At 47.6% G+C, this 8997-nt stretch overlaps 1 long non-coding RNA gene across 1 annotated transcript; it reads left to right on the top strand.

Moving 5' to 3' along the window:
- The first annotated feature begins 224 nt into the window (after positions 1-224).
- On the top strand, positions 225-7181 carry LOC129146162 (uncharacterized). Its single transcript, XR_008552678.1, has 3 exons — positions 225-250; positions 6292-6452; positions 6701-7181. It is a non-coding gene; the product is annotated as an uncharacterized LOC129146162 (long non-coding RNA).
- Positions 7182-8997: the final 1816 nt, after the last annotated feature.

Below are 8997 nucleotides of genomic sequence, written 5' to 3'. Positions count from 1 at the left end.
CATGCCCGGTCCCTCCCGGGCGCCCTGTCGGCCCCTGGACCGCCTCATCACCCCAGAGCTGACGCGCGTCCCGAGGGCCTTGATGGCCCTGACTGGCGCACGGGCTTCAGGGTAATGTAGTTCCCCTCTGGCCGGGGCTGCCTCGTCCTTCTGCGCAGGTGCGGCCCCGCCCACGCCCAGTCTGTACCGGAAATCCGGGCTGCAGTTACCTCAGCAGCCGGGGCCTCCACTGGGCGGGCTCGTCTGGGAGGTGTGTGCTGGTGGGCGGCGGGGGCTGAGCTGCGCGGGCCGGGCCTTGCAGGTCGGAGGCGTCTCCTCAGCGTCTCCTCAGGCCGCGGTCCGGGGCGCGCGGGACTGTCCGCGGTCAGGACTAGGCCCGGCGGGAGGAGGCGCCGTCGGGAGCCGGAGGGCAGCGCTGCCGCGGGGGCCGCCGACCGACGTGGGTGCCCGTCGAGGCGGGGGGCGGGGGCGCCTGTCACCGCGGAGAGGCCTGTGCAGTCTCGTGGTGCTGGTCCTGGGGCGGCCTGTTCCCGCCGCGGGGACGCCTGGAGGGCGCCCGGCCCCCGCACCCAATCTCCCCCCGCCCCCGCTGGGCCGCGCCGCGCCCCCTCAGCCCTCGCCAGGCCCCGCCGGCCCCACCGCCCCCCTCAGCCACTTCCGGACAACGCCGCGCCCCCTCAGCCCGCCCCCTAAGGCCCCTCAGGGCCCCGCCGCCACCCTCAGTCGCTGCCCCCTCAGCCCTCGCCAGGCCCCGCGGCGCCCCCTCAACCCCCCACCGGCGCCGCCGCCTGGCGGGGCTTGAGGCCCGTGGCGCCGCGTGTCCGCCGGGTCCGCCATGGCGTCCCAGAGCCGCCTGCTCGAGCCCCGCATGGCCTCGGGAGGCGCCTGCTCAGAGTCTGGAGCGCGCCTTTCCCGCGCCGTGCGGCCGGGTCGGAGGGGGGGGCGGGCTGCTGCCGCCGGGGGCGTGGTCACGGCCCGGCCCGGGAACTGAGCCTCGAGCGCCCATCAGCCCGCGGGCCCAGCCTGCTCCCCCCGCTCGCGGTCGGAAGGAGCCTGCGGCAGCGGCGGGGCACGGCCAGAAGAAGCCGCGGGTTCGCAGCGGCGTGGCCTGGCGGGTAGCCCCGGCCCGGCGCCCCCACAGGCACGGCGCGCGCGTCCTCTGCGGGGCTTTCCTCCTCGGCCGCGGGGCCGCGCGGAGCTCCTGCGGGCGGGCGGGGCGGGGCGGGGCGGGGGCTCGGCCACAGGCTTATTTCTGCGCGGCCCCCGCGGGCCTTGATGGCCTCCCGAGCCAGGCGGAGCGCGCCTGTCCCCGCTGGAAGGCAGAGTCCCCGCCTGCCTCGCGGCCGGGGCTCCCCATGGCCTTCCACCCGCTCGGGGGCTGGCGGGCTGGCGGCCAGCTCGGAGCCGAGGCCACGTGTTTTAAGCCTGGCCTCCCCCGGCTTCCCCTCTTCACCCGCTGCGCGCTGGAGCCCCGCAGTCCCCCTCCAGCAGCTGCGTGTCCCGTCAGGGGAGCCCACGTGTCCGGGATTTTCATAATGAGGAGCCACCTGCCCCTGATGGAGCCCGCTGGGCCTCAGCGCTCCCTGGGCAGCGCCAACTCCAGAGCAACAGACTAAGCTGCGCTCTCAGATCCCAGCTCTGGCTGCTGGCACCTTGCGAGCCTGCGCCCGTGCTCATCTTACTGCACAGCTGAGGAGTATTCCACTGTGTAGATGGCACCTCCTTAACCCACTCTTCCGCTTTTGAGCATGTAGGTTGTTTCCATAACTTGGCTGTTGTAATAGTGCTACAATAAGCAGAAGAGCATCTATATTTCTTCAGATCAGTGCTTTTGCATTATTTGGATACATGCCAAGAAGTGGAATCATTAGATCGTATGACATATCTATTTTGATATTTTGAGAAACCTCTACACTATTTTCCATAGGGGCTGAACCAGTCTGCATTCCCGTCAACAGTGGTGAGGATTTCTGTACATCCTCACCAGCAATTGTTGTTTCTGTTTGTGTTTGTGTGTATGTTTTAATATGGCAATTTTCAGTGAGTTAGGAGGTATCTCATAGTAGTTTTGATTTGTAATTCCCTGAGAGTAAATTATATTGAATCGTGCTTGTAGACTGTTTGTGTGTTGTCTGTGGAGAAGTATCTGTTTAGCTCCACTGTCCATCTTTTGATTGGATTCTTTGTTCTCATTTTGTGTTGTGTGAGTTCTTTGTACATCCTGCATGTAGCCCTCATCAGATATATGATGTGCAAATATTTACTCCCATTCAGTGTGGTATATTTTTGCTTTACTGATAGTGCCTTTTGCTGTACAGAGTCTTTTAGTTTGATGCAGTGAAAATAAAACTGTTTATTTTTGCTTTTATTTTCCTTGCAATTGGAGTTGAATCCCCCAAAGACTTCCCTGAAGCCGCTATTGTGGAATGTTTTGCCTACGTTTTCTTTTTATGTATTTAGTGGATTTTGGTCTTATATCCAAGTCTGTAATCAAACTTTAGTTGGTTTTTGTGCATGGTGTGAGAGATTAGTTTAATTTTTCCGTATGTGACTGTCCAGTCTTCCCAGCACCATTTTTTGAAGAGACTTTCCTTTCTCCATTGCATACAATTGGCTCCTTTATTGTAGATCAACAGTCCATGTCAGTGTGGGTTTATTTTGTGGCTCTCAATTCTCTTCCATTGGTCTTTGTGTCTGTTTGATTATTATGGACTTGCAGTCTGGAAGTGTGACACCTCTGTTCTCCTTTTTGTAAAAATTACTTCAGCCATTCAGGGTCTTTTATGGTTCCATATAAATTTCAGTAATATTTCATGTATTTCTTTAAAGAATTCGGATAGAATTTTGATAGGGATTGCATTGAGCCTGTAAATTTCTTTGGGTAAGATGGACGTATTCACTGTGTTAATTCTTCCCATCCACGAGCATGGACTTTCTTTCCATTTCATCGTGTCTTCTATTTCTTTTAGCAATGGCTTGTAGTTTTCATTGAATAGATCTTTCACCTCCTTTGTTCACTTTTTTCATAGGTACTTAATACTTTTTGATGCTAATGTAAATGGTGTTGTTTTCTTGATTTGTTGGTCTTCTAGTTTATTCACACATAGGAGTGTAACAGCCTTTTGTATAATGATTTTGTGGTCTGCCACTTTACTCTGTTGATTTATTGTTTCTAATACTTTTTTAGTAGGGGCTAACAGGTTTTCTGTAGCTCTGTAGTAATACCATCTTGAAGTAGTCATGTTTTTACTACTTTTCCAATTTGGATTCCTTTTCTATGACTCTTGCCTAATTGCTCCAGCTCAGCTGTCTGATACTATATTGAACGGTAGTGGTGAGAGAAATCATCACTGGCATGTACCTGATCTTACATGAAAAGCTTTAGGAGCTTCTCACCATTGAGTATGATGCTAGCTATCGGTTTATCATATATGGTCTTTATTATATTCCTTCTAATCCTGTTTCACTAAGTACATATCATAAGTAGGTACCAAATCTTGTCAAATGCCTTCTCTGCATCTGTTCATATGATCATATGAATTTTATCTTTCCTTTAATGACATTGATGGATGTATGTTGAACCATCCTCATATTCCAGGAATAAATTCCATTCCACTTAGCCATGATGTATGATCCTCTTGATATTTTGTTGAATTTGGTTTGCTAAGATTTTGTTGAGGACCTCTGCATCTGTGTTCATTGGCCATCTCAGCCTGTGGTTTAGTCCTTTCGTCCCTATGCTCATGCTGCTTGGGTGAAATGTGACGTGTGGTCACTTGATGCAGTGGGATGGCTGCTGGGTTTAGGAGCTTCGTTTTGGTGGTATGTGCTGTCTGTTGGCATTTCTCTCAGCTGATCTCTATAAAAAGGTGCATAGGTGTGCTGTTTGATGTTACATTTTTTTGGGCAACTGTTACAAAATTAATAAATGTTTATGAAATTGATAACAGCTATTGAGGCTTAATATGGCAGATATAAAATGTGGGTATCCGCTTTGGCCCACTGAATGTAGTCCCAATTCACTATGTGTAAATCTCACCAATTTATAATTAAGTTGCCGTCAAATCCAGTGACTAGTCCCTGGTTCTCTAGTCTGCCTTAATTGAACCTTCTGCTGTTTATGTCAATACCACTCGTGCTCTGAAAATTCCTGCTTTTTGCTTCTGTCACTGCCTCTCTGGTGATTTCTTCTCTTTCCCCTGAATGCTTGTGTTTTTTCTCATAAATGTCATCCATCCATGTGTTCAGTTCTGTGCCCCGTTCTTCATACTTCAGTTCTCTCTGAGTCAGCCCCTGTGATTTGACTGTCCCTACTGTTTCCATCCTGCTTGGACCTCTTCCCAGGGGTTTACAGCATTGATTGAATCCTTCTTGAATTTTTTTTTTGTAGCTGACCACAGCACTTCAAATCCCCTTTTTTTGTAGCTCACCACAGCACTTCAAATCCCCTTTTTTTCTCATACACACGGTTTTATTTCCTGCCAGCCAGTGACTTAAAAATGAAGTGAAAACAGGGCCTCCCTGGTGGCACAAGGGATTGAGACACAACCTATGAAGCTCTCTACAGCCACTGCAGTACGAGTTCAATCCCCGGCCAGGTAGCTACCCACAGTACAGTACAGCCGACCTCTCCTGCCTCGCCTGTTGCTCCCCTCAGCAGTGCATTTCAGTGGATCTGCCTGATCTGCTCCCCACTCTGTCTCTGGTGAATCTTCTCACTCCTGTAACACTGGCCTACTCCCCAGCTCTTGTGTGCATAAATAAATAAATGTTTAAAAAAATCATAATTTGTTATACCCAATACTTGGAAAACCATAGTGAATCACAATTACCAGGCTATAAAAGTAATATATACAAGTCCTCCATACATGAAAACACTCAGCCATGGGATACTGGCTGTGTTATAGCAATGGTAGGTCTAGTTTCTGAGTCTTGCATGCACAAGGAGTCGCCAGAGTTAGGGCCTAGAGTGCTGGCACTTGCAGGACATCAGTAGTGTGCCAGCCCCTGTCACCTAGGGACAATGTGTGACGTGCAGGCCTGCATCAGGCAGGACATTCACCCTACAGACAGCCAAGTATTACCCAGTTCCATTCCTCCTCCCCCACTGCCCATTGTGTTAGGGTTAGTGCTGTGTTCTATATGCCTACAAGTCTGCTACCACAGTATATGTAACGCTGTCCCTCTGCTTTGTTCTCTGACTTTCCCTTATGCATTTTCCCATTCTCCTGTTAGGGGATGACTGTTAAACTACAAATTCCACCATGTAACTTACATACTTTTTTTTTTTAGATTTTTATTTATTTATGCATAGAGAACTGGAGTTTAGGCCAGAGATGTGGGGGGGGGGTGAGAGGATTCACCAGAGATAAGAGTGGGGAGCAGAACAGGCAGATTCCCTGCAATACACTACTGAGGGGAGCAGTGGTCGAGATAGGAGAGGTCTGCTGTGCCATGTGGGTCAACTCCATGCCTGGGAATTGAACTCAAGCCACAGTAGCTGGTGATAGCTTTAAAGCACTGAGACTTTAACCCCTGCACCACCAGGGAGGGCCTGTAATTTACCTATTTGTATTCCCTTGTTATTTACACCCTGTGGTTTAGGAAAGTGTTTTGCTCACTTGGGAGTGAAAATAAGCCTTTAGGTAATTAGGATGTATGAAAACTTTAAATAGGTTATTAGAGACATGTTGATCACCTAAGACTTTTATTGCCAGAATCAGGTTGTATCTGGAAATGCAAACTAACTTCATATTCAGTCTTTCTCCTATCTCACCTCACAAGCTAGGAGCACTTTAATTTGCTAACTGCTCTTTATTTCCTCACATCTTGATTTCTGCTACTGCCTCATATTCATGAGAACATGTAGTTTATGAAATTGCTAAACATCTTTGGATGTTCAGTGAAGTACAACCTGAAAACAGATAGTGTTGTTTCCCGCCCCTCCCCACTCCTTTTTTAACACCAGGCTACACTAAACTTGTTTTTCTCATAGTTGCTTTAGGACATTATTCCAGATGTATGTCTAGGCTTAAGTCAGCAATCTAGATTATAAGCTTCTTTGAGGACTAGGTTTTTGTTCATTCTTTCATCCTTAGCATGAAGGACATTTCCAGATTCATAAGGAAAACTAAAAAAGTACTTCTAAGAACTAATGAGTTAAGACAAGTGGGGTAATTCTACTGTGGAATCACTTTTGTACTATATAGAGTACCAGTGATGGCTGCTTCCTACACAAGATAAAAACATAAAAAATTGAGCTCCCAGTCATGTCCTATGCTTCTTACATAGGCTGATGCCTTGAATTGAGAAATGTTCATTGCAGAAGATGTTGTTATTTGAGGATGTGGCTGTGGTTTTCACCTGGGAGGAGTGGCAGGACCTAGATGATGCTCAGCGGACTCTCTACAGGGATGTGATGCTGGAGACCTACAACAGCCTGTTGTCCATGCGTAAGTGAAACTGCCCTGTAATAAACAAGTGAAAGCACTGTTTTATCTTCATTGATAAATGTACAGCTGTTTATAAAATTAATGTTATTTAGTTCAAGATGGCAAACCTGGAAGGTAAGGGTATTCACCCCTGTCTGAGAGCCACACCAGCCTTTCATTGCTCAGCTCTTAAAGCTGTGCAGTTCTTGTCTTCAAAGACTGAGACAAAAGCAGTTCTCTCTAAAGTCAACATTTTCTCTTTTCAACAGGGTTTTGTGTTAGCAAACCTGAGTTCATCATCAGATTGGAGCAGGGAGCAGAGCCATGGACTGTCAAGGAACCCTCAAACCAGAGCCTCTTAGGCCAGTCACTGCATACTAGGAAGGGAGGCTGGGAGGAGGAGAGCCCAGGACTTCTAAGCCCTAATGAGCTATTTTTCCCCATATCCAGACCTTAGAATGGTTGGTCTCTGTGTATATAATTTGTTTATTATTTGCTCTCCAAATATGGCTCCCTAATTAATCTTCCCCTACTTTTATAATGGTTGTAAGTATCCTTCGAGTAACTGGTGTGCAATCGCTAACTACCTTCCTCTAGAAATGTTTTTTGGTTTATCAATCTCTGGAGTCTCATTTTTACTCCATTCTTAGGGACTGTCCTTCCAGGCATTTACTCATACATTGGTTTATTCTTTCAACATGTTTAATGGTAAGTTGTGTGGATAACAACAGTAATCAAAGGAATGTGTCCACCCCCCCTTTTTTTAAGATTTATTTATTTATTTATTTATTTATTTATTTATTTATTTATATAAGCACTGGGTACAGTCAGAAGCGTGGGAGGGTGAAAGGATTCACCAGAGCCAGAGCAGGGAGCAGAACAGGCAGAAAGACCAAAGCACACTGCTGAGGGGAGCAGCGGGTGGCAGGAGAGGTCTGCGTGCCATGTGGGACCCTCACCCAGTGGCCGGGGATCGATCCGGCGCTGCGGAGGCTGTGGGCAGCGTCACAGCCCAGCGCTCAACCGCTGTGCCACCAGGGAGGCCCTCGCCCACCTTTTTTAATGGAGTTTATTTTCTGTGAGAAAGGGAGAGGAAGCAAATACACATTAATTAGATAAATGCCACAGTATGGCCAGCATGAGTGAAAACGGACAGTATTATTTTAGAATGTGGGTTCAGAAGGGACTTTCGCAAAGACTGTTTACATTGTAGGGTATAAGGTTGAGATGACTTGCATGTGCAATCTGGAGTAGAGGTTGGATATCACTATTGGTGGTGCAGATTAGGAATTTGTTAACTCAAATCTTGTCGGTTCCAAAGCCACTGAACCAAGAATTTCAGGTTGTGGGAACAGGGGCCTTGGAATCAGGGACTGAAGTTGTGCCCTGATATTGAACGGGTTGCCTGACTGTGGGTCCTCACCCAGCACGCTTACAAGGGACTTATTAATACTCCACTACAGGCATACATAAAAGGTTAATAAAAGGTTTATTTACAAGGGAAAAGGAAATAAGGAAAATGTATAACTCAGGAAGAAAATAGGGAAATATAGTCTTTAATGCGTCTTACCCGATCCACCAACCTGGAAAACCAAACAGCACTCTCCGAGCTGGTCGGACGCTGTGAGCTGGCGGAGAGTCAAAATGGAGGACCCCTCCAAAGCCCACGTGTCTGGCTTTATACCAACCTAACTTCTTAACCCATTCCTCAGGTCCCAACCACCTTCCCTTTGGTGGTGATGGGATTTGGAGTTCCCTGTGTCTTTGGCTTTAGCCTGGGGTGGGGGTGGAGTCCACAAAGCCTGTATGGAATTAGCTTTAGAACATCCTTTTCCCCCTAACAATGTCACCTTCTTTTTTGGAAATAGTTGGGAGAAAAACGAAAACCAAGAAAAGAAACAATGGACTCCGATTTAAGTTTAACTAGGATGCAGTGAAATTCTAAAATATAAGCTAAAATCTTCAGATGCAGTGAATTTCAACTAGGAACATGTGCTGAGAAGTGGAGTTCTTAATACTAGGAATCTTAGTATCAGAGGAATGTGGGAAAAGTTTTTTCAAAGATGTTGAGTATACCCTTAAGTTGCAAAACCTAAATGCTTTAGATCATCAGGGAAGGGTTGCACAATGTGATGAGCCGATTTTCTGTACCTACTATGGTTCTGAGAAGCCACTGGTATACGGTTTAGTTAGAGTTTCACAGACAATTGAATGTGTCTTAGAGAAGGAAGAGGATATGCCTTTGAGAAATCCCCCAGATGCCTGTACATGTTCCCTAAAGAGAAATAAACACTAAGCAAATGTAGATTCAAAGTCTTTGTCCTGGACCAAAGTCCTGCTTAAGTGACAGAAATGGCTCTCCTTAAGCCTAGTAAGTAGGTGATCAGGATGATCATGCCATTTACAAAGTATGTTCTGATTGTTCTGAAAAGACCTGCTCATGATGCACAGTTACAAGAGAAAATATAGAGAAGGAATAGGATAAATAAATGCTAGGTGGAAAGCTCTCAGTCAAAATCTCTACCTACAGTGTAAGTCAGTATGTTGACCAAGTATACCCTTATGA

The sequence above is a fragment of the Talpa occidentalis genome, unplaced genomic scaffold (assembly GCF_014898055.3).
Source record: "Talpa occidentalis isolate TD23 unplaced genomic scaffold, MPIMG_talOcc4v2.1 talOcc4.18, whole genome shotgun sequence".
NCBI classification, from domain to species: Eukaryota; Metazoa; Chordata; class Mammalia; order Eulipotyphla; family Talpidae; genus Talpa; species Talpa occidentalis.
The sequence above is the reverse complement of the archived record's forward strand: the minus strand, read 5'-3'. Positions and strand labels throughout refer to the sequence as shown.